General features: G+C 36.9%; 1 protein-coding gene and 1 pseudogene across 3 annotated transcripts in view; both read left to right on the top strand.

The window, feature by feature from the left end:
• Positions 1–3,404, top strand: part of LOC111149059 — a 4,203-nt pseudogene extending 799 nt beyond the window's left edge. Inside the window, exon 2 of the transcript XR_002640737.1 lies at positions 2,480–3,404. The product of XR_002640737.1 is annotated as a heterogeneous nuclear ribonucleoprotein A3-like (transcript). The remainder of the gene's footprint in view (positions 1–2,479) is intronic.
• Positions 1–25,006, top strand: part of LOC111149058 (gamma-aminobutyric acid type A receptor beta1 subunit) — a 419,687-nt gene that overhangs the window by 146,090 nt on the left and 248,591 nt on the right. The gene's annotated exons all lie outside the window — the stretch shown is intronic.

Genomic DNA, 25,006 nt, shown 5'->3' with positions numbered 1-25,006 from the left:
TTGTGAGATTAAGAGTCACTTATGGTTTGTCTCCCTCCCAATCCCATCTTGTTTCATTTACTCTTCTCCTACCCCCTTAACCCCCCATGTTGCATCTCCTCTCCCTCATATCAGGGAGATCATATGATAGTTGTCTTTCTCCGACTGACTTATTTCACTAAGCATGATACCCTCTAGTTCCATCCACGTTGTCGCAAATGGCAAGATTTCATTTCTTTTGATGGCTGCATAGTATTCCATGGTGTATATATACCACATCTTATTTATCCATTCGTCTGTTGATAGACATCTAGGTTCTTTCCATAGTTTGGCTATTGTAGACATTGCTGCTATAAACATTCGGGTGCACGTGCCCTTCAGATCACTACGTTTGTATCTTTAGGGTAAATACCCAGTAGTGCAATTGCTAGGTCATAGGGTAGTTCTATTTTCAACATTTTGAGGAACCTCCATGCTGTTTTCCAGAGTGGTTGCACCAGCTTGCATTCCCACCAACAGTGTAGGAGGGTTCCCCTTTCTCCGCATCCTCGCCAGCATCTGTCATTTCCTGACTTGTTAATTTTAACCATTCTGACTGGTGTGAGGTGATATCTCATTGTGGTTTTGATTTGTATTTCCCTGATGCCGAGTGATATGGAGCACTTTTTCATGTGTCTGTTGGCCATCTGGATGTCTTCTTTGCAGAAATGTCTGTTCATGTCTTCTGCCCATTTCTTGATTGGATTCTTTGTTCTTTGGGTGTTGAGTTTGCTAAGTTCTTTATAGATTTTGGACACTAGCCCTTTATCTGATATGTCGTTTGCAAATATCTTCTCCCATTCTGTCAGTTGTCTTTTGGTTTTGTTAACTGTTTCCTTTGCTGTGCAAAAGCTTTTGATCTTGATGAAACCCCAAGAGTTCATTTTTGCCCTTGCTTCCTTTGCCTTTGGCGATGTTCCTAGGAAGATGTTGCTGCGGCTGAGGTCGAAGAGGTTGCTGACTGTGTTCTCCTCAAGGATTTTGATGGATTCCTTTCTCACATTGAGGTCCTTCATCCATTTTGAGTCTATTTTCATGTGTGGTGTAAGGAAATGGTCCAATTTCATTTTTCTGCATGTGGCTGTCCAATTTTCCCAACACCATTTGTTGAAGAGGCTGTCTTTGTTCCATTGGACATTCTTTCCTGCTTTGTCGAAGATTAGTTGACCATAGAGTTGAGGGTCTATTTCTCGGCTCTCTATTCTGTTCCATTGATCTATGGGTCTGTTTTTGTGCCAGTACCATGCTGTCTTGATGATGACAGCTTTGTAATAGAGCTTGAAGTCCGGAATTGTGATGCCACCAACTTTGGCTTTCTTTTTCAATATTCCTTTGACTATTTGAGGTCTTTTCTGGTTCCATATAAATTTTAGGATTATTTGTTCCATTTCTTTGAAAAAAATGGGTGGTACTTTGATAGGAATTGCATTAAATGTGTAGACTGCTTTAGGTAGCATAGACATTTTCACAATATTTATTCTTCCAATCCAGGAGCATGGAACATTTTTCCATTTCGTTGTGTCTTCCTCAATTTCTTTGAAGAGTACTTTATAGTTTTCTGTGTATAGATTCTTAGTCTCTTTGGATAGGTTTATTCCTAGGTATCTTATAGTTTTGGGTGCAATTGTAAATGGGATTGACTCCTTAATTTCTCTTTCTTCTGTCTTGTTGTTGGTGTAGAGAAATGCACTGATTTCTGTGCATTGATTTTATATCCTGACACTTTACTGAATTCCTGTACAAGTTCTAGCAGTTTTGGAGTGGAGTCTTTTGGGTTTTCCACATATAGTATCATATCATCTGCGAAGAGTGAGAGTTTGACTACTTCTTTGCTGATATGGATGACTTTAATTTCCTTTTGTTGTCTGATTGCTGAGGCTAGGACTTCTAGTACTATGTTGAATAGCAGTGGTGATAACGGACATCCCTGCCGTGTTCCTGACCTTAGCGGAAAAGCTTTCAGTTTTTCTCCATTGAGAATGATATTTGCGGTGGGTTTTTCATAGATGGCTTTGATAATATTGAGGTATGTGCCCTCTATCCCTACACTTTGAAGAGTTTTGATCAGGAAGGGATGCTGTACTTTGTCAAATGCTTTTTCAGCATCTATGGAGAGTATCATATGGTTCTTGTTCTTTCTTTTATTGATGTGTTGTATCACGTTGATTGATTTGCAGATGTTGAACCAAACTTGCAGCCCTGGAATAAATCCCACTTGGTCATGGTGAATAATCCTTTTAATATACTGTTGAATCCTATTGGCTAGTATTTTGGTGAGAATTTTCGCATCTGTGTTCAATAAGGATACTGGTCTGTAGTTCTCTTTTTTGATGGGATCCTTGTCTGGTTTTGGGATCAAGGTGATGCTGGCCTCATAAAATGAGTTAGGAAGTTTTCCTTCCATTTCTATTTTTTGGAACATTTTCAGGAGAATAGGAATTAGTTCTTCTTTAAATGTTTGGAAATACCACACTATTAATGGGCATAATTGTGAAGTGAAAAAGGCCCTTTCTAAACAAGAAATGCAGTCTGCTGGATCACAAAGAGGTCATGGAGGTGGATCTGGCAACTTCATGGGTGTGGAGGAAACTTTGGAGGTGGTGGTAACTTTGGCCATGGTGGAAACTTTGGCGGAAGAAGAGGCTATGGTGGTGGTGGTGGTGGCAGCAGAGGTAGTTACGGAGGAGATGATGGTGGATATAATGGATTTGGAGGTGATGGTGGCAACTATGGTGGTGGTCCTGGATATGGAAACCAAGGAGGTAGATATGGAGGTGGTGGTGGAGGATATGATGGTTACAATGAAGGAGGAAATTTTGGAGGTGGTAACTATGGTGGTGGTGGGAACTATAATGATTTTGGAAATTATAGTGGACAACAGCAATCAAATTATGGACCCATGAAGGGGGGCAGTTTTGGTGGAAGAAGCTCAGGCAGTCCCTATGGTGGTGGTTATGGCTCTGGTGGTGGAAGTGGTGGATATGGTAGCAGAAGGTTCTAAAAATTTTTCAGAAGAAAAGGGCTACAGTTCTTAGCAGGAGAGAGAGCGAGGATTTGTCAGGAAAGCTGCAGGTTACTTTGAGACAGTCGTCCCAAATGCATTAGAGGAACTGTAAAAATCTGCCACAGAAGGAACGATGATCCATAGTCAGAAAAGTTACTGCAGCTTAAATAGGAAACCCTTCTTGTTCAGGACTGTCACAGCCACAGTTTGCAAAAAGTGCAGCTGTTGATTAATGCAATGTAGTGTCAATTCGATGTACATTCCTGAGGTCTTTTATCTGTTGTAGCTTTGTCTTTTTCTTTTTCTTTTCATTACATCAGGTATATTGCCCTGTAAATTGTGGTAGTGGTACCAGGAATAAAAAATTAAGGAATTTTTAACTTAAAAAAAAAAAACCCATATGATAATTGTCTTTCTCTGCTTGACTTACTTCACTTAACATAATCCCCTCCAGTTCCAGCCATAAGTAATCTCAGTGGTGTTAATAGAACCTATTTGCAGTAAACCTAATATTGCTCAATTACGTCTAAAAGAAGTAATGGAACAATAATGCAATATTTACTAGAATTAATGCCTCATCCTTTGGAGTGTCAAACCACAAAACACATTTTGGGGAAAAAATGTTTTCCTGCATAGCCCACTTTCCCCTTCTGTTTGGAAGTAGTGAGTACTGTTAGTCCAAGTAGAGTATGTTTTGTTCTTTCCAGGACATAAAAGTTATATTAAAGAAGTAGCTCTTTGTCCAATGAATTGATCCTTGCTTTTCTATATCTTTTAGGAAAATTGTAGATTTATCTTTCCTAAACCTTGTTTTCTTCTTTTTAATAAAGGCAAGGATAGAGCTATGGGGGGCAAATTCAAACTTTAATGAAACCACAAAGACCTGGAGCCCATAAATCTTCATGATCCATTTGCTTCTAATGGCAAAGCAGTTGTAGACGCTTCAGTAACAATCAATAATGTAAATACAGTTTTTATTTATTTTTATTAAATCCTCACATTCCTACCCTGTTTTTGGAAGAAAGTTGCTTAAAGTACAATTCTTTGTTCTTCCTAAACATCAAAGGATTACTGAAGATGGAGAAATGTATTGCTCTAGAATCCAAACAACTGATTGCTTTGAAAATCTGGGTCATTAAACTTCAATAACTGAAGTGAAATCCCAAAGATTCGTGAGTGCTGCTTAAGGTGCTGTGATCATATATGTGCAATTTGAATTTCTCTATCTTCTCCATTAGAGTGGACAATACCAGGAAAAAGGAACTTCATCTCTTCAAGAATATTTTATACTCTAACAAGACAGTCTCAGGTCCCAGGACCTGCCAGCACTTCAACGTTTTGTGAAAATATCTGAGACATGAGAAGCAAAGCTTAATGGCCTCCAAATAGAAAACTGTGAGATTAAAATAACAATTATTGATTAAATGCCTCCAAATATAACATTACATCTGCAAGTCACTTGCAGATAAAAAATCATAAAATTCAAAATTATCAAAGTTATTTTTAATATTATATTCATTACATTTGCTCAGGAAGGCTTTAGGCCAATAGAATGCTCATTCTAAAGACCAAATTCAGGCTTTCTTTACTTTGGGGTTTTTACCAGTTCTTTTATATCTCTTCTCTTTCTATTCTATCTTGTAGCCCATCAGAAGATTTGTTTTAATAAAGTGCCATTTCATCATGCCGTTCTCTTGTTGAGGAACCTACTGATTCCCAATTACCTACCACATCAAGTCAAAACTTTTCTCCAGACATTCATGACACTTCACAATTAGATCTACCCTTGTTACACAGCCTTATTTAAGATTTTGTCCAACCGTGAAGTCTTACACTGCAAGTGCGGGTTTCGTTTTACTTTCCTTAATTACTAGACTGATTCTCATTTCTTAGCCTCTGTTGGTAGTTCCCCTTCTTTCTAACTAATCAATGAAAAGCCCTTTCCTTTCTTTTACCAATGTATTGCTCACCTTCCAAGACCCAATTTAGAGATCACATCTTTCCCAAAATCTTCTATAGCTACCTTAAACCTCATAGGTTTCCCTCCCCATAGTTATACAGAACTTGAAACACTTTCAAAGATAGCACTTAATTATGAAATGTCTTCCCCAGTAAACTATTGTTTACTATGTTACTCTCATCTCCCCAAACACTGTAACATCTTTTGAGAATAGAGTCTGTTTTTCATACTTCTTTTCCCACAATGGGTACTTCTTTTTTTCACAATGCATACCACCCATGCATACCACAGTCAGCACATACCAAGCAAATGATGCACTTACCATTTTGCTTCTTCCTTTTAAACCTCAATCTTGCTTTTAACTATATCTCCCTGACTATGGCTTTTGTACAGTCCAATTAGTCAAGAAGGGATGGGACCTCCTGCCAAAGTGGAGTCTTGGCCCTTAGATAAGAGCATGAGCAGTTCATTTAGTGTAACAGGAGAAAAAGTGGAGTTATGGGTACAAACTCAAATAGTAGATCAATGTGGTGGTAGCATTTAATCATCACAATGAATTCTTAAGATGGGTGTTCCCATTTTCTCCCATTTAAAATGAGAAAACTGAGGCATCAAGAAGTTAAAAAAAAAAAAACTTATTTAAGATCATGTAGCTGGAAAATGACTGAGCCAGAAGTTGAAATCAAGCAATCTGATTTCCTGGCCTAAATGCTTAACTACTATTCTAATAGAAACACAGCGTTTATCCCAATATCAGGTCTTGATTGGACTGTTTTTTCTCAGTTCTGGATTACACATCTTAAGAATAACTTTGACAGTCCAGAGAAACACAGCTGGTATGGCAAAGGACAGGGAACTCTGTCTGTATGCAGATAGTAAATCTGTAAAGAATCTTTGAAGATTAACACTCTTAGTTCTTTTTATCTCTCTTTAGAGCCGCAGATGAGATGCTACTCTAGTTGTTTGAGTTTTGAGGGAGAGAATAAGAGCTGGGAGTGGGTGGGTGGGCAGAGGGAGAGCAAACTCCCCACTGAGCAGGGAGCTCAGTCAGGGCTCCAACCCAGGACCCTGAGATCATGACCAGAGCCGAAGGCAGACACTTAACTGACCGAGCCCCCCAAGTGCTCCTTACTCTATGTTGCTTTTAAAAGAAGATCAACATGGGAAATTTTCAAGGAATATATCAGTCCCATTTGTCTGATTTTATTAGCCTGATGTGAAAAAAAGTGTACTATAAACATTTGCCCTACATTCAAAACTGGAATTAGGGGTGCCTGGGTGGCTCAGCGGGTTAAAGCCTCTGCCTTCGGCTCAGGTCATGATCCCAGGGTCCTGGGATGGAGCCCCACGTCAGGCTCTCTGCTCAGCAGGGAGCCTGCTTCCCTTCCTCTCTCTCTGCCTGCCTCTCTGCCTGCTTGTGATCTCTGTCTGTCAAATAAATAAATAAAATATTTAAAGAACAAAAACTAGAATTAATGCCTTCTTACTAGTATCTCTGAAGAGATAGGTAGGCTGGTGGAAAGGAAAGAACTCAAGGTTCCGAATCAGAAAAACAAGCCCCACCATTTACCAGTTGCATGTCTCAGGATCACTTACACAATCCTGCTGAACCTCAGTTTCCTTATCCATTTAATGTCTGTAGTGATATCCGTCTTTCAGGTTTTTATAAAAACTAATGTTTTTGAAGTGAAAGGAAAAACATATCTTGCTTGTTTTTGTTTTTCTCTTACCTTTCTCTCATGCTGGCCTTTCTATTACTATCAATGTTTAGACAAAACTTGGATGGGTACACATACTTGTCAAAGATTCTGCAAATAGGATTCCAGCCCTGAGTGTGAGGTTGATTAAGTGGATTATTAGATGCATTGTAACTCTACATTGTTATGGAGCTAACAGAAACATTAATCACAGAGATTAAAAGCATGGATGGTGGAGGCAGGCAGTCCTTGGATGTAATCATATAATTCTCCAGTATGTCAGCTCTGCGACCTTGGACATGTCAATTAACCTGTCTATGCAACAGTTTCTTTAAAAGCATCATAATAGTGCCAATGGGATATGACTGTTGAGATAATTAAATGAGAAATTCATCTAAGATGCATAGCTACGTGCCCATCATATAGTAAGCACTCAATAAATGGTAGCTATTCCTATTCTTAGGTCCTGCTCTACAGGTTAAGAGCCTATCTTTTTAAAGTCTTTTTACACTTTCTTGGTGGGGGGGTGCCACTGCTTTCAAGATTAAATGGAAGGCTCTTTCATGACTCTTACAGAATCATTGGGATTACTTTTGATGATATCTGTTTTTAACCTTTTAGAATGTGTGAAGGTTTGTTCAAACTGGATGAGGAAGAGGAATTTCATTCTTTATGTTCTTAGGTTTTTGAGTCATGGGATTAGTGGGACCAGACAAGAACAAAGCCATTATCTTGGTGCAGGCACCTCTGGTATTACTCATTATTTTCAAGTGTATATACTTTCATCTTTTGTGTCACAGGATAATTCTGTACCAAGGAACTATGTGTGCTGAAAATATAGAGTCCTTTTTATTCACTCCATATAAAAATGGCACTGAGGAATGCTGTTTTTAGGAAAAGATGAAGAGTATCTGAAGATCAGCCTCCATTGTGTCTTTCAGTTGGAAACTCCTATGCCAAATGAGATGCCAAGAGATTTGATTTCTGCTAAGAATCTTAATAATTTTAGGGACTACAGTTGTATATAGCATTTATGGTTTACTACAGAGAACAAACAATATAATGTGTTTCTTTGTTACAGGTTTGACTTTCATATTCTGTTTTTATCTCCATCTTTATTGTGAAGAAATTTAAAATGTTACTACTTCAGGCCTGTGAGAATCATGGGCCGTACTCTTAAGTCATTTACTTGATCAAAATGAATGTTTTACTTCTTTCCAGTGTCTGAGAAGAGTCAAAAGGAAAGAATTGCAAAATAATGAGACTATATGGTATATCCTAAAGAAAACAGAAAACTAATGTCCAGTTAAACAGATGTGATGCTTCCAGGACCATTTCTGCAATACCTGAGGGTCTGACATGGCGCTGGAGAAATCCTTTTGCCCATGACCTTCAGCAGCTGCAAGAACAGATTCGAGAAACTCTATTCTCCAACTCTATTCCCTGGTTATGCTCCCTTTTCTTCCTTCTATTAGGAGAACCAAGAATTGGCATTGGGATCAAACAAGCTTACACTCTGAATCATAATGCATCCACTAGGACTTTGGGATTAGTCCATTGAAATAAGATCATGAATTTAAGTTAAAGTTTGGAATATAAGAGGCTATTAGTCCTCTGCTCTAAGCCAGAGCCACTGATGAGCATCCGGAACACAGCAAAGGCACATTCTCTCCCTGTTGTCTATCGTGTTATTTTCTGTCTGCTCCAAATGTTGTAGAAACAGAGTAGAAACTCCTCTTTGTTTTCGCAAGGCTTTAGGAACAAAATCACAGGAATCAAAACGGTAACAGAAGTGGCAATGTGACTGCTTCTGGAAGTAGAATACCAGGCCAACTCAACTAGTATGCTAGACCAAGGTCAAAGGTAATGTAATTGTCTGGGCCTCTGAGGTGACTGTGCCCCTGCTACTGCCTTGTGCCTGCTCTCCAGAGCTGGGAGGGCATTAGGCACTAGATAGAACACACACTTAGAAGTAAGACACAAGGGGTGTGTGTGTGTGTGTGTGTGTGTGTGTGTGTGTGGAGGTTGTTTTTTTTTTTTTAATTAACATAGTGTATTATTTGCCCCAAGGGTACAGGTCTGTGAATCAGCAGTCTTACACAGTTCACAGCACTCACCATAGCACATACCCTCTCCAATGTCCACAACCCAACCACCCCATCCCTCCTCTCAGAACCCCCAGCAACCCTCAGTTTGTTTACTGAGATTAAGAGTGTCTTATGGTTTGTTTCCCTCCCCGATCCCATCTTGTTTCATTTTTCCCTCCCTTGCCCCCACCCTCACCCTGCCTCTCAAATTCCTCAGATCAGAGAGATCATATGATAATAAGACACAAGTTTGACCTGCTGCTACCACAAGCTAGATGATCTGCTAGTGTCCCTGGGTGATATTCTCAAATTATAAATCTCAGTTTTCTCCTTTAAAATAAGGAAATTAAAAATAGTAGCTGTTTGGGGCACCTGGGTGACTCAGTCAGTTAAGCATCTGAGTCTTGATTTCAGCTGAGGTCATGATCTCAGGGTCCTGGGATCCATCCTTGTGTCAGGCTCCTCACTGCTTTTCTCCCTCTCCCTCTGCCCCTTCCTCACTCTCTCTCTCTCAAATAGATAAATAAATTTTAAAAAAAAATAGCAGCTGCTTCATAAGTTTTTTTTCTGATAACTAAAGGTGAAAATGCATATAAAACAGTATAGAGCCTAGCACATTAGTAAAGATTCAAAAAATAAGTATGGCCATCTTTATTATGGCTTATTGTTTCCATCCTAAGATTCTTCAGTAGAAATGAAAAATATGGTTTAACCACTAGCTTATCAATTAGCTCATGCATTCATTTAATACTTCACTACAGATACTGTTGAGAAACCACTACACACAAGGTACTGTTCTAAGTGCTGTTATACTAAAATTTTCAAGATCATTAAACAAAAAGAAAATAAAGCTGTCGCCATTTGGGAAAGAGTGAAACCCCTTGTTTCTAGTGTCTGCTCTAGCCATCACCTGGCAGAAGAGGACACATGTTCCTGGTGATGAAATCACCTCTTATCAATGCAGAAAATGAACAGAAACCCTAATACTGGCACTGACATCTCTGATGCTCTGAGCACTCTACTCATCTCCATGCAGCATTTTGTTTTTTTCTGGAGAGTTCAGGTGGCAGGAAAGAATGGCCAACATATATTTTAAAAGTGTGTCCTTTACACAGATGCACACAGTAATAGCACAGTAGTGCAGGCATAAGCCACAATCTCTTTTTTCTGTCTAAAAGCTCCTTTTGCAGAGAAGGAGACACCCTGACACAGAAAATGTTCAAGTACTCATGTAATCACAGAAGCCACTCACCTAGTAGAAGAGACATACTCCAGCAAAATCTGCTCCAAAGTGAATTTGTGCTGTGCATGCTTTATTTTCCCATTGACTTATTTAGCTGGCATTGTTTATTCTTTGGATATAGTTAAGAGTTACATTAAAATTGAAGCAACAGATTAAGATGTTATATGTTCAAGAAGAAAAATATTTTCAATAAAATAACATTAATGTTAAAATAATGCTAAAAATATAAGGTACTCACATAACAAGGTAAAAATAATATCGAGTACTCTATAAAAGATAATCATTTGCCTCCTAATGCTTTTAATACCATTCCTATTTAGAGAAGGCAAACCCCTAGACAGTTATTTGGCTGCTTTCTAAAATTCTATTTGAATCAACTTAGCATTTGTAAATTTGCAGCTCAATGTATCTACCATTTTGGGATTTCTCTTCACTTGAACTTTCTGGTTTCTTTCTAAGTATCTTACTAAGTCCTGTATAGTTTTGGATGGGAGCTAATAACTATTACAATAATAACAGCTACTATTTATCAAGTCATAGTAGCTGCCAAGCGCAACTATAATTTTATTTACTACTTCCAAGAGTTCCAGGAGGCAGTATTATCTTTCTTTTGTAACAAATGAGGAAACTAGAATATAAAGAGGTTAAATAACTTACCCATGGTGACTTTACTATGAAGCGCATGAACTTTACCAGGATAGTATCTGTCTTTGTATTGGAAGTTCTCCCCATTGTCTGTAGAGGTATTACCTGGTGATCAGCTAGTATCTGTCTGAAAGACTATAAACAAATAATTATCTTGTGTCTATACCAGCTGCTCTGTTTCTAGTTTATTAGATTATTAAACTATTGACTAGTATATTCATTAGGGGCCATTAGGACTTTACTTATAATTTACTACTCTTGGCGAAGCTGTTTTCCTTGAGTGACACCAGGAAGCTTGTAGAATTTGTTTGCAACTAATCACTCAAAATGCTCCTATTTATATATTCATATAGCACTATTACAGCTTATTCCTTTAGTTCATAATCCTGAATTATATAATCTAAAACTAAGAGAGAGTGTCCAAAAAGGCAGTTTATGTGTTATATGTCAAACTTTCAATATTCTGATAGTCAAAAGTCTTTTGATTTTAGGAAATGACATGAAAAATAAAGTTTTCTAATATGCACTTTTAAATGTGCATGAATGAAATATTAGCATGGCAGCTAGCATGACATACAATATCACTATAATTTTTTATCATTGGACTCTATTTAATTTGCATATAAGCCCTGGAAAAAAATAGGCATGATGGTTTCCAGCAATCCAGGAAGAAAAATATATGTTTCATGTCAAGGATACATCACTAAGGTTGGAGAAGTTCCAATTAAACTTGTGATCTCTCCATCCAAGACCTCCAAATAACCTCCTAGAGTTAAGCCAACTTCATTTATTTGGTCAGCTGATCCAGAATGACTTACCAACAATGTTCGTAGTACAGGTTCACTATGTGCTTAGAATCTTCCATCTTTTTCAATTTCAGAAGGGATGACTCCAAGGAAAAACAAAACTTACAAAAAGGAAATCTTCTGAGCAAACAAAACAAAATGAAACAAAAATTTATTCAATCAAGTAAGGGAAATAAGCTTTTCCTTGATACAGGCTATTTGTACATCAATACAATAATAGACCCTTCCTGGATATCTAAAAGTTAAAGATGATGCTAAGTGAGAGAAGTCAATCAGAGAAAGACAAATACCATATGATTTCACTCCTATGTGGAACTTAAGAAACAAAACAGGAAAAAAAAGAGAGAGAGAGAGAGAGAGGCAAACCATAAAGCAGATTCTTAACTATAGAGAACAAACTGAGTTTTGGTAGAGAGGAGGTTGGGTGTGGGTTGTGTTATACGGGTGATAGGCATTAAGGAGGGTACTCAAGCACTGGGTGATTTATGTAAGTGATGAATCACTAAATTCTACACCTGAAACCAAAAAAATAAAAAGTAAAGAAGTCAAGATAATTTACCTTTTATCTAAAAGTAAATTAATTAACTGACACAGTCTCTAGGATTTTGCTTTTTTTCAGAAAGTTTATTAAGTGTCATTGGTCTGATAAAATCTGAGCAAGTCAGGGTGAAATGATAATGAATGCCTCCAAATTTTATGTAGTCTCTATTTCAAATGTTAAATTTGGCCTGATTTCATTCCTAAGGTTTGCACCTGAATCACTGGTATGTTATTTTATTTATTTTTGTTAGTATTATTTTTTTTACTTTAGCTTTCTTTTTAATTTTATGAATAATTTTAAAATATTGAGAAACACTATTCTTTTAGCTTCTGGATATACACACATTTATATTTTAAAGTTATACAAATGATGTTTGAACATAATTTATCTTTTTCTAGAAAAGTCTAAAGTTAATCTGCCTCTCTAGTCCCTTCACAAATAATGACAAGATCCCCTGCTTTAACTATCCTCTGCAACTCTTCCTATTTTTATTATCAAGAATTTTAATTACATCTTATTTTTGAGCACACAAATTTATTGTTATTGCTTTGACATTTTAAGAATCAGTACTCACTGGCATTTACCAGAAGGAATTAATACTTTTATTTTTTTTCCATTTTATTTTATTTTATTTCTTTTCAGTGTTCCAGAATTCATTGTTTCTGCACCACACCCAGTGCCTCCATGCAATAAGTGCCCTCTTTAATACCCACCACCAGGCTCACCCAACCCCCCACCCCCCCTTCCAAAACCCTCAGTTTGTCTCTGAGTCCACAGTCTCTCATGTTTCATCTCCCACTCTGATTTCCCCCAACTTTCTTCTCCTCTCCATCTCCCAGTGTCCTCCATGTTAGTCCTTATGCTCCACTAGTAAGGGAAACCATATAATATTTGACCCTCTCTGCTTGACTTATTTCACTCAGCATAATCTCTTCCAGTCCCGTCCATGTTGATACAGAAGTTGGGTAAAAATAATTTTAATTGTTATTCATTCTTCTTTCTTTTACCCCCCAACTTCCTTTTCATTTTATTTTCCTTCTTATTGGAAGGTTAGAAGCAAGAGTCTGGTTCATACATTAAAAAATATATTTCATTTGGGTTCTATTGTTAGATTTTGGGTATAAAATTTGACTTTTAAAGATATTTTTACTCAGCACTTTGGAGGCTCACTTCCACTGTCTTTTGATTTACATTACTAATTTAAAAACCTCATTCTTTCAATTATACTTCAGAATCTCTCTGTCATTAATCCTACACTTGATTTGACCATTATGTCCTTTGGTGTGGGAATTTTTTTGGTGATTTTACTTTTCTTTTTTAAGTTTACTCAACATTCTGGGATATTTTGTTCATATTGAAGACTCATATATTTTATTAATTCTGGTAAGTTCTCAAATATCAGATCTTCAGATATTAATCTACCACCATCCTCCATATTCTCCCCTTCTGTACTTCCTGTTAGGCTTATATTAGAACTTCTAGATCTATTCTACTCATAATACTTAATATTTTTTTATTATTTTAATTTTTTTATACTGAGTTCTAGGGCATTTCCTCAACTTCATTTTTTTAATTCAATAATTCAGGCTTCAATTGTGTCCGATATACCACATGGCTCATCACTCAGACTTTGATTCAATAAGCATATTTTTAATTTCCATGTTTTCTAATGGATTTTAGCAAGAATCTTAATCATTTTATTTTATTTATTCTTTTTACTCTTTTACCTACTTAGGAATATTAATTATGTGTAAACTGAGGTTTTTTCACATTGCAGTAGAACAAGTGGCTAAGAATATGAACACTCGACTTGGATGCCTAAGTTTTAATTCTGGTTCCATAACTTTCTATCTTCCTGCTCTTGAATAGTTACTTGCTATCCCTGTCTTGCAGTTTTCTCACCCATAAAATAACAGTATCTATCTCACAGAGTTTTTAGAACAATAATTATATATATATATATATATATATATATATATATATATATATATATATATATACACACACATATATATATATAGCATTTAGTATAATGCTTGGTACCTAATTAGTGTTTATGAAGAGCTGCTATTATGGTTGTTATTATTATGATTATAATTACTATTTGCACAAGTGTAAGATTTCATAGCATTTATCTTCTTTGTATATTTGGTAAATTTTGCTTATTATCTCACCTTCCTGGAAGATTACTCCTGCAAGCACCCTGGGTTTTAATGACCTCAAGGTAAGGCTGATTGGTAAAATCTTCAGCCCCAAACTTAAGAGGAAAGTGACCAAACCCATATGTTGCTTCAGACTACTTACTTCAGGGTCTGACTCTCTAGTATGGTCAGTGTTCCAGCCTCTTTCTCGGTAATGGTTTGAGCCATCATACTTGCTCAGACCCTATGACTAGAGGCACTGATAACTTTGCCCCCAAAGGTATGTGATCTTGTGTTAGTGGCTAAAAAGACTTGTCCATGGGAGCATGAGAAATTTCCTAGGATATCACAGAAAATTGTGAGGGAGATTTCTGGAATACATTTTTTTTTTTAGTTTCCAAAATATTGTTTTATTAATTGGTATCTTAAAAATTAAATATATGAAACATACTTAAAAACAATATATCTTAATGAATATTAAGTTTGGTTACAATATCATGCACAATAAAATATATATAATGCTCAGTAGTCTGGATATGACAAACACAGGAGAGAGCCATGTAAATTTATTGATTGATTTTAAATATTGCTAATTCGGTTTCATGAATATGGGATATAAATACTATTTGAGAACTAAATCATGCATAATTTTTAATGCCCTCATGGTAACAGGATTTACATTAATGAAATTATTTACTTTAGTGAAATTATATAACAGTCTTTGTTAGTGCTCTGTGAAATACCTTGGGGCAGTTTGTAAAATGCTAACAATCATTAACAAAAAACTACACTGTACACTAATTAACTACACTGTAACTAATTAATGAAAAACTACACCGTACACTAATATGAATATTAATTCAGTTCCTTATTTATTCATTGGCTAATAAATATAAAGCAAATATCCTTATCCAAAAATAAACTCTGCCTATAATAGATATATACCATATAATCATAGTTACAGTTACAAAGAATTATAGCTATTAATTATAAAAATCTCTTAGCTGTTATTTTTTTTTAATTTTTTATTTTTTCAGTGTAACAGTATTCATTATTTTTGCACCACACCCAGTGCTCCATGCAATCCGTGCCCTCTATAATACCCACCACCTGGATCCCCCAACCTCCCACCTCCCGCCCCTTCAAAACCCTCAGATTGTTTTTCAGAGTCCATAGTCTCTCATGCTTCACCTCCCCTTCCAATTTCCCTCAACTCCCTTCTCCTCTCCATCTCCCCTTGTCCTCCATGCTATTTGTTATGCTCCACAAATAAGTGAAACCATATGATAATTGACTCTCTCTGCTTGACTTATTTCACTCAGCATAATCTCTTCCAGTCCCGTCCATGTTGCTACAAAAGTTGGGTATTCATCCTTTCTGATGGAGGCATAATACTCCATAGTGTATATGGACCACATCTTCTTTATCCATTCGTCCGTTGAAGGGCATCTTGGTTCTTTCCACAGTTTGGCGACCGTGGTCATTGCTGCTATAAACATTGGGGTACAGATGGCCCTTCTTTTCACTACATCTGTATCTTTGGGGTAAATACCCAGTAGTGCAATTGCAGGGTCATAGGGAAGATCTATTTTTAATTTCTTGAGGAATCTCCACACTGTTCTCCAAAGTGGCTGCACCAACTTGCATTCCCACCAACAGTGGAAGAGGGTTCCCCTTTCTCCACATCCCCTCCAACACATGTTGTTTCCTGTCTTGCTAATTTTGGCCATTCTAACTGGTGTAAGGTGATAGCTCAATGTGGTTTTAATTTGAATCTCCCTGATGGCTAGTGATGATGAACATTTTTTCATGTGTCTGATAGCCATTTGTATGTCTTCATTGGAGAAGTGTCTGTTCATATCTTCTGCCCATTTTTTGATATGATTGTCTGTTTTGTGTTTGTTGAGTTTCAGGAGTTCTCTATAGATCCTGGATATCAACCTTTTGTCTGTACTGTCATTTGCAAATATCTTCTCCCATTCCGTGGGTTGCCTCTTTGTTTTGTTGACTGTTTCCTTTGCTGTGCAGAAGCTTTTGATCTTGATGAAGTCCCAAAAGTTCATCTTCGCTTTTGTTTCCTTTGCCTTTGGAGACATATCTTGAAAGAAGTTGCTGTGGCTGATAGCGAAGAGGTTACTGCCTATGTTCTCCTCTAGGATTCTGATGGATTCCTTTATCCATTTTGAGTTTATCTTTGTGTACGGTGTAAGAGAATGGTCGAGTTTCATTCTTCTGCATATATAGCTGTCCACTTTTCCCAGCACCATTTTTTTGTTCTTTTTCTGTTTTTGTTCTTTTTTGTTCTTTTGGGAGGGAGAATCATAATCAGGTATGCTATTGATTGCTATTAATGCAATACCTTTTAAACTCTGGGATGATATTACGCAGGAAAGCATAAGTAGAGAGTTATGGTTTCACACTATAGAAAATAAAGCATGACATTCAGATTTTTCCCATAAAGAATCAGAAATATTTTCTAATTTTTTTAAATTGGTAACCAAATATCCTGTACAATCACATGCTTACCAACTGGTAATAACCATGTTATATAGTTCCCTTGATGTTTAGAAAAGAAGACATTTTGCTTCTTATGTGGGGAACATTGTTTGACTCAGAAGATAAAATCTTATTTCATGGGATAGGTACTATATGTAATGTAGAATTTTGTTATAATTCTCTGGTCCTTGTTTGTTAACTTTTAACGTTGTACTTTGTACATAACATAAAAGTTGACACAATAATTTAAGTTGCTTCCTTTCATACACATTCCATGACCAGATTTTTTTTTAAGTTTTTTTTATACATCTGAGAGACAGAGACAGAGAGAGCACGAGCAGGGGGAAAGGGAGATGGAGAGGGAGAAGATGACTCCCTGCTGAACTTGGAGCCTGACTTAGGGCTCCATCCTAGGACCTGGAGATCATGACCTGAGCCAAAGGCAAACACTTAACTATCTGAGCTACCCAGGCGCCCCTCCACAACAACCAGATTTAAATTGGGAACAGGGGTTGATTAAATGATGACAATTAAGGCAAAGTAAATATGTGGCTTTAATTTTGTAAAATAATAGGTAATTTTATGTTTATGAAAGGACTCCTTTGCTAGTGCAATAGCAGTGTAGACTCTAGGATTACAGACTTTAGGATTACTGTAATCTTTAGAAAAAGATTTAACTTTTCAAAGTTAAATCGCAACACACAAAGCAGGCCAGATACATAAATTCCAAAGAATCTAGGATTCTTTGACATGTCTAAAGATACTCTTATACCAATTATTTATTTATTCATTTATTCAGGTGCTTCCTTTTGCTGTGAAAATTACAGGCCTCCTGTGTACTGATTTTCCTCTCTTGTGGACCAACCCTATTGTTCCTAATAGATGTATTAGTGTATTGGTCAAAGCTCAAGTTACATCTGTGATTGTAGTTCAGTGGTTACATCTGTGATTGTAGTTCAGTGGAGCGGTTCATTTAATGTACCAAACACATGGTGTTGGTATTATAGAACTGAAGTCATGTCAGCCATATGCTTCTATGACATCTCTATGACCCTCAAGCATTTCGGGAGTATCTATGCTGGTGAGAAAACTGCTAATATTAAAAATAATGGTGCCAACAGATAAAGTGGCATAGTATCAGCTCTTCCATCTCACTGTCTGTAATTGACTTAGTACATATCTTGTGAAGCTCAGTTCTCCTTTCTTGAATCATATTTGTAATTCCGTGAATAATGTAAGATAACCAGCACCTTTCTCTCTGTCTTCTGGAACTATGATCTGCTACTCCTCTAAAAGCATGACCTATTCTCTCATTTCTTCCACAGAAATCCCACCTTTCCTCATTCTATCAAACTTTGGAAATGAAGTGTCATATGTATATCTTCCTTTTTCCCAATTGCTGCTTCCAAACAAATCACTCCCCTCTTTCTGTATCTGAATATACCACCCTCTTCCAACCCCCACTTGTGTTGCTTTGCATCCCTATGAGTTTATAGCTACTTCCTTAAACAACCCACATAACTCACAGTTTTGTTTTTGTTTTTCACTGTATTCCATCTCCAATCCAAAGCTTCTATATCCAAATAGATAATGTATACTTCACCTCTCAGTTGACTGACCACCAGCTTAATTCTTATTAAAAAAAATCAAAAAGCCAGACAGTCTGCACTTGATCTCTATGCTTTTTTACTTTAATCTCTTCACCTCGTCCTCCACAAGCTCTCAGCTGAAGGTTCTGCCCTAGAAGTTTCTCCATTCTTCCCAATTCACCCACATTAGACTCTTGTTTTGTCAGGATGCCATGATTAACTACTATAATGTGGTTCCTCATTACACTTTAAAACCTTCCATCCTTTCTAGAAAGCTTGTGGCCACCCTTGGTTACTTTACGAGAACAACATTAGAGAAAACCACTCTTTACAATGAATTCTCTGTATGACCTCACCACTTTACCATAATAGCCATTCTCTCAGTCATTAGTCCTCTTACAACTATCACACTCATAACTCATCACAAGACCTTTCCTTTGTCTTGTGAGTATGTTCTGTGTCTATTTTACACATTTTTATATTATTTTATTTATACATTTTATACATTTCTCAATATCCTTAAAAATTGGTAAAATGAAAATATTATAATATTGTTTTTGCATGAATAAGTGATGAGGTAGTTGAAAGGGATGAGTGGTTGGGTTGATAGGGGAATGATTGGATTTCCCCCTCAAAAACAATAAACATTATGTTGCCCCATGTTACCTTCCTTCACTGTAACTTATGCACAGTGGTGGGAGAGCAACTTCTAGCACTACACTAAAGCAGTGTTGAGCCCTGCTCTCCTCAGTCCTTTCCCCAAAGTACCTATTTCCTTTTAACATCATTGGTTGTACTCCCATGAGCTAGATCAGACTACAGAAGCCAATCCAAGGTCAAGGTTCAGGTAGAATGGCAAATTGTACTCAGCCGATGTTAATTTGACTTGGTTTGCTCCTTAATCTGCAAACCTTAAAGACAACAAGATGGCATAAGTGACCATGGTTCCCAGGTGCCTCCCTTGTCTTTCACAATGATACATCACCTAAGGTTTGGTGGCCTCAATGGTCCTTGCTATGGGAGGGAATCATGAGATCAGAGAGACCCAAACATGCAGGTTTTTTGGGTATTAGATATCTTAGGCAAAGTAGTTGGAGAACAGGTCAGGAGTTAGAGACTCGCCTTCTTACTGCAAAATGATTACATTGCTATACCATGGTTATGTGTTTCACTTCTTATTCCTTACTGAGCCTTCTTTTGGGTACAGGGTAGCAGGTTTAACATACCTGTTTTTCCTTCTCTAAAATAGGCATTTTTAAATTAATTTATTTAAATTATTTTTAAATTAATTTTTAAATTAATTTATTTCCATAGTATCTCAAAGAATGTTCCACTTATGCTTGCAATATGCTTTTCATTTTCTTTTGCCAAAGAGTCATTTTCTCAATGCTTATTTCTGTGCCCTTATAAAAATGACCAGTCTTTAGAACATAAAAGTTAACAAAACCCTTCAGTTTTTCCACTGGACACATTTTCTCACAAGATTATTCACAGGCCATTGGGTCACTGCAGAGAACCTCCATTTCTTCCAGAAAAAGGTAATCTTTCTTTCTTCTATTTCCTTCCTTCCTCCATAGTCAGTTCTTAGAAGAAAGTAAGACTACTACTTTTGGGTAATTATTTGCACCACCTCCCTACCATAGAGTAAAAGGTCATAGCTTACATGAAATCAGTCATATGAAAAAAATGAATTGAATTTCAGCTTCAAATCTAAAGGTCATCATTAGAACTTTCCTGACAGAAGATATATGGAACCATCCACTGCTCACTCTCCTTATTATAAAAGACAGTGTTCTGTATTATTAGGTAGAGTGATGGAATCATACAAAACTGTTTTCAAGTTCTAGTCCTTTCTATTACTTGTGAAACTTTGGAGTATTCAATCTCCCAGTATTCCTCAACTGAAGATGTTAATAACATCAACTCTCAAGACTTTCATATTATGTATCACTGTATGTAAAGCATCTGGAAAATAATAAGAGTTCAATAAATGGTAAGCGTTGACCCCTTGCAATGAAAATGGTGATCAAAAATTGGCCTGCAGATCTCGGCTCCACATGCTGGGGCAGAATCCCTTGAAGCTAACAGCAACAGATTGTTGCTCTCCTCCTGTTCAAATGTCTAAAGGAGGAGTACAATGTTTGGCCATGCTCTACTTAACCAAGCAGAAACATCAAGCAATGTTCAAAGCTGGTCATGACTGCCCTATATATAGCTTTTTCCAGAAAGTCCCCAAAGCACTTAATCAAATGTCTTTTCAAATATTGCATGAATCCACAATATTGCTCTGACACCGAGCACATCTCTCAAAATGTCTTAAAAACATTCAATTCTAGGGTGCCTGGGTGGCTCAGGGGGTTGAGCCACTGCCTTCGGCTCGGGTCATGATCTCAGGGTCCTGGAATCTAGTCCCGCATCGGGCTCTTTGCTCAGCTTGGAGCCTGCTTCCCTCTCTCCCTCTCCGCCTGCCTCTTTGTCTACTTGTGATCTCGCTCTGTCAAATAAATAAATAAAATCTTTAAAAAAAAAAAATAAAACCATTCAATTCTATTCTAACAACACAATTTTTTATCAACATTTCCTGAGTGTGCTTTCAGTTTTACAAAGCCAGGGAACAAATTGGTGAGAGGAGTTTTCAAAACAAATACCACAGAAGCAAATGGAGATCTCTCTTGTAATCACTGTGCTTAAAGATCTTTCAATTGTCCATCAGAAAATCCGTAACTGTAGTAAGCACACCAGCACACATACTAATATCAGAACATGGACCCCCAAATCATAAAATTTGTAAATTTTAATTTGTAAATTCAATTTTTGTAGATTTTAATTTGTAAATTTTAATTTGGCTAAAGTTAGAAAAGCAGTTGTAAACAAGACTTATGGAGGAAACTTGTCTGAAAACTTTTGGGGACAAATGCTTAGCAATTTAGGGAATCTAGTGTCTAATAGACTGTGAAGAATATGGTCCACGCATTCTGGAGGTCTCATGAAATTATACATATTTCTAACCCATTTACTCTTTTGAATCATTAAGGGACTCCGCCTATCCCAAATTGGTAGTTATGCAAAGACACTAACCAAGGAATTCAGAAATTATCTCTCATGAAAAATAAGTTAAAAATAGCATCCTACCAAGGAGTAGTAAAAACAGCTTGCGTGGATTATTTTACAGCAATCTCACAAAATCCCTCCTCGGTAAATCAATATCCATATTGTATTGTTTTGTATTGTATTTTAGAGAGAGAAAGAGAGGGAAGGAGGGGCAGAGGGAGAAGGAGAGAGAAAATCTTAAGCAGGCTCCATGCCGAGTGCAGAGCCCAACACAGGGCTCAGTCTCACAACCCTGAGATCATGACCTGGGATGAAATCAAGAGTCTGACACTTAACTGACTGAACCACCCAGGTGACCCAATATCCTTATTTTAAAAGAAGATATAAAGGCCCAAAAGTGGTTAAATAACTTTCAAAAGGTTGCACACGTAGTAAATGTCGGAAGCACTATTTGAAGAAATAGGATCTCCGATTGCAGTGCTCTTCTCATCGCAGTTAGCTTTGTACAAAGCTTGTTTGCCTACAGGTGACCTATGACCCTCATAAGAATCTACTTTGTAGGTAAGAAAGTTTATGTCAAGACATGATAAGGTCACATAGCTTGCTAGTGACAAAACTGGGAACCCAAGCCCAACTTTCAATTCAAGCCACACAATCATGAAGAAATTAAGCTAAATACACATCAGGAAATAAATGTCTCTTTTTGTGGGACCCACGGCATATATATATTAAGGGTGACTATCAATTGTTTCCTGAATACATCATAGATCCAACTACATTTCATCACCTACACTTGGACTCCCTCTCTACTTGGGACCACCGTCGCTTCTTACCGAAATGTGCTTACCCTCATTCTTTACAGCTGCAGTTCTTTGGGATCACATTTATTTCTTTGGTGTAAGAAATGAACTTAGCCCTCCCTGAACATAAGTGTTCATGCATATTCACATCTACAGACACATGCATGATTTACAAGAAATTCCATGGACTTTCTCTAGTTGAGATTCTTTAAGATTTTAGCCTCTCCTCCAAGTCTATTAGATGCATTGCAGCCATGGTGATGCTTAAAACAGAAGTCAAATCAGGTCACTTCTCTACTAAAAACCTTCCAAAGACTTCTCACCTCACTCAGAAAAGAATCCAACTGAGACATCAATAATTTGATGCCAGGGTATCTCTTGCACCTTATCCCTCCTTTCACTTTCCTACCTTATCCCTCCAATCACTTTATTCTGGTCACAAAGGCCTTCTTGCTCATATACGCCAAAGTGACTCCTGCCTGTGGCCCTTGTTCTTATATTCCCTCTGCCTAGAAGTTGCCCCCTCCCGAAGCCAAAGCTGGCTCCTTCCCCCAGATCCCACAATGCCATTTGATCACAGAGGTCTTCTTTCATTCTGTCTCCTCTTGCCTTGATTTCTCTTTTGTATTAGCAATTATAACTATTTTTCAAATTATATACTTCTCTGTACTTTGGTTCCTATCTCTAAACACCAGATTATCTGTTCCCTGAGTACACAAGTTTGGTTTTGTTTACTGCTGTAATCCCTGCTATTAGATCATGGTTGGCACATAGCAGGCACTCATGTAGTATTGGCTGGATAAAAGCATGAGTTAGATAAAGAACTTTATGAATAAATGCAACTCAACATACAAAGCTAAATGACTTCTGAGTCAAATTAGCCACTAAAAACAAAGAAAACCCTGACATTTATTTGTCTTCAAAGCTCAAAATTAGTTTACAAACCACTCAATGAGATTAATTTCATTATTCTATAGTTAATTTAGAATTTTTTTTAAGTACATGATGGTATCTTTTTTAGATGGATAACCCATTTTATTTACCAGATGTGTTTCTGGTTGATTTTTCACCCCAAATCTAATTGACCTTTAAAAGGGAAAATTGTATTTTGGGTGCCAGTTAAATGATGCTGTGCTTGTTCAACTGCAATCAATAGTCCTCTCTGAAATTTCTTACATATCAAAAAAATATTGTTACTCTTGGAGTTGACTGGTTTGTCAGAAATCCAATATGCTTTAGAAGGAAAATCAAGAAACCATTCCCTCTTTTCCCTCCTTTATGATGTGTGACATTGAGCCCTGGCCCAAAACAGTCTTGAAAAGGTATAAAAGAAGTATATTATCAAGCTAATGTAGACTTCATTAAATAATAATATTTCATCAATTAACATGTTTAAACATCACTGATAGAGCCCAAAGAAAATATTCAAACTTCTTGTGCTGAAGTTGACATGTAACTTCCTTACTTACATAAATTCAACCTGTTTTGGGCTTGGGGGTTACAATAAATGTCAATCTACACCAGGGAAATACCCCTTGTAGTTAGTCTCTGGTTTTATGGAGCACCATCTATGTTTCAGCAGGATAACCAGCTACTGGAGATACAAAGTTGAGTGGAACATATATTTTACAAAGAGAGAGAATCTGGGAAAGGAGTAACTGCTGTGCCATGTACAAAGTATCCTGAGTGAAAATCTACAAAATGGAATAGGATCGCAAAGGAATAGAAGGCTGAGTCTTCCAAGAAAAATGAAAAGAGCAGAGATTCTTGAAGAAGGTGGTCATTGAGCTCAATTGTGAGGGATGCTAAAAAGATTTCCAAAAAGGGAAGAGGTCAGGGGAAGGAAACAGCTATCAGGACAGTGGAAACACTTGAAATGTCTTGGAGTGAATGGAAGATAGGGTGTGTGGTTAAGTATAGAAGTCAGGCATGCAAAGATAAATGGGGTCCTTATGCAGAGTGTTATAGTAGTGATGAGAAATCCCACATTTAGAAAATGGGCTAATGGCTCTTTCAGAATTATTTTTTAACAAGTCCCTTTCTAAGAGCAACATGGAGGATGGGATATAAGAAAAGGGAGGGTGTGTTGGATTTTTAGTAGCCAACTCATGTTTCTAAAAGGAACTGGGTATTTTGTTTTATCTTCTGACTCAGGTATAGTTAACACACACTGTTATATTAGTTTCAGATATACAGTAAAATGAGTGAACAACTCTACATTTCTCAGCACTCATCAATAAGTGTACCCTTAATCCACTTTATATATTCACCCATCCCACCCATCCATGTCCCCTCTAGCAACCATGACTTTGTTCCTTATATTTAAGAGTGGTGTTCTTTTTTTGTGTTTGTCTCTTTTTTGTCTCTGTGTGTGCATTTGTTTTGTTTCTTAATTTCTACATATCAGTGAAATAATATGATTTTTGTCTTTGATTTATTTCACTTAGCCTTATACCCTCTAGGTCCATCCATGTTGTTGCAAATGGCAAGACTTCATTCTTTTTTACGGTTGAGGACTATTCCATTGTATATATCCACTGAACTTCATCCATTCATCTATCATAGACATTTGGGCTGCTTCTATATCCCAGCTATTATAAATAATACTGCAATAAACATAGAGGTGCATATATCTTTTGAATTCATGTTTTTATTTTCTTTGGATATATAGTAGTTGAATTACCTTATTATTTGGTAATTCTCGTCTTAATTTTGGAGGGAATGAGGAGGTAGGTATTTTTTTTAATTTAAATTTTATTTATTTTTTTAAACATATAATATATTTTTATCCCCAGGGGTACAGGTCTGTGAATCGCCAGGTTTACACATTTCACAGCACTCACCATAGCACATACCCTCCCCATAACCCCACCCCCCCTCTCCCACCCCCCTACCCCCATCAACCCTCAGTTTGTTTTGTGAGATTAA

Source organism: Enhydra lutris, unplaced genomic scaffold (genome assembly GCF_002288905.1).
Source record: "Enhydra lutris kenyoni isolate GAN:26980312 unplaced genomic scaffold, ASM228890v2 scaffoldscaffold21, whole genome shotgun sequence".
In the NCBI taxonomy this organism is placed as follows: Eukaryota; Metazoa; Chordata; class Mammalia; order Carnivora; family Mustelidae; genus Enhydra; species Enhydra lutris.
This window is presented reverse-complemented; position numbering and strand designations above follow the sequence as displayed.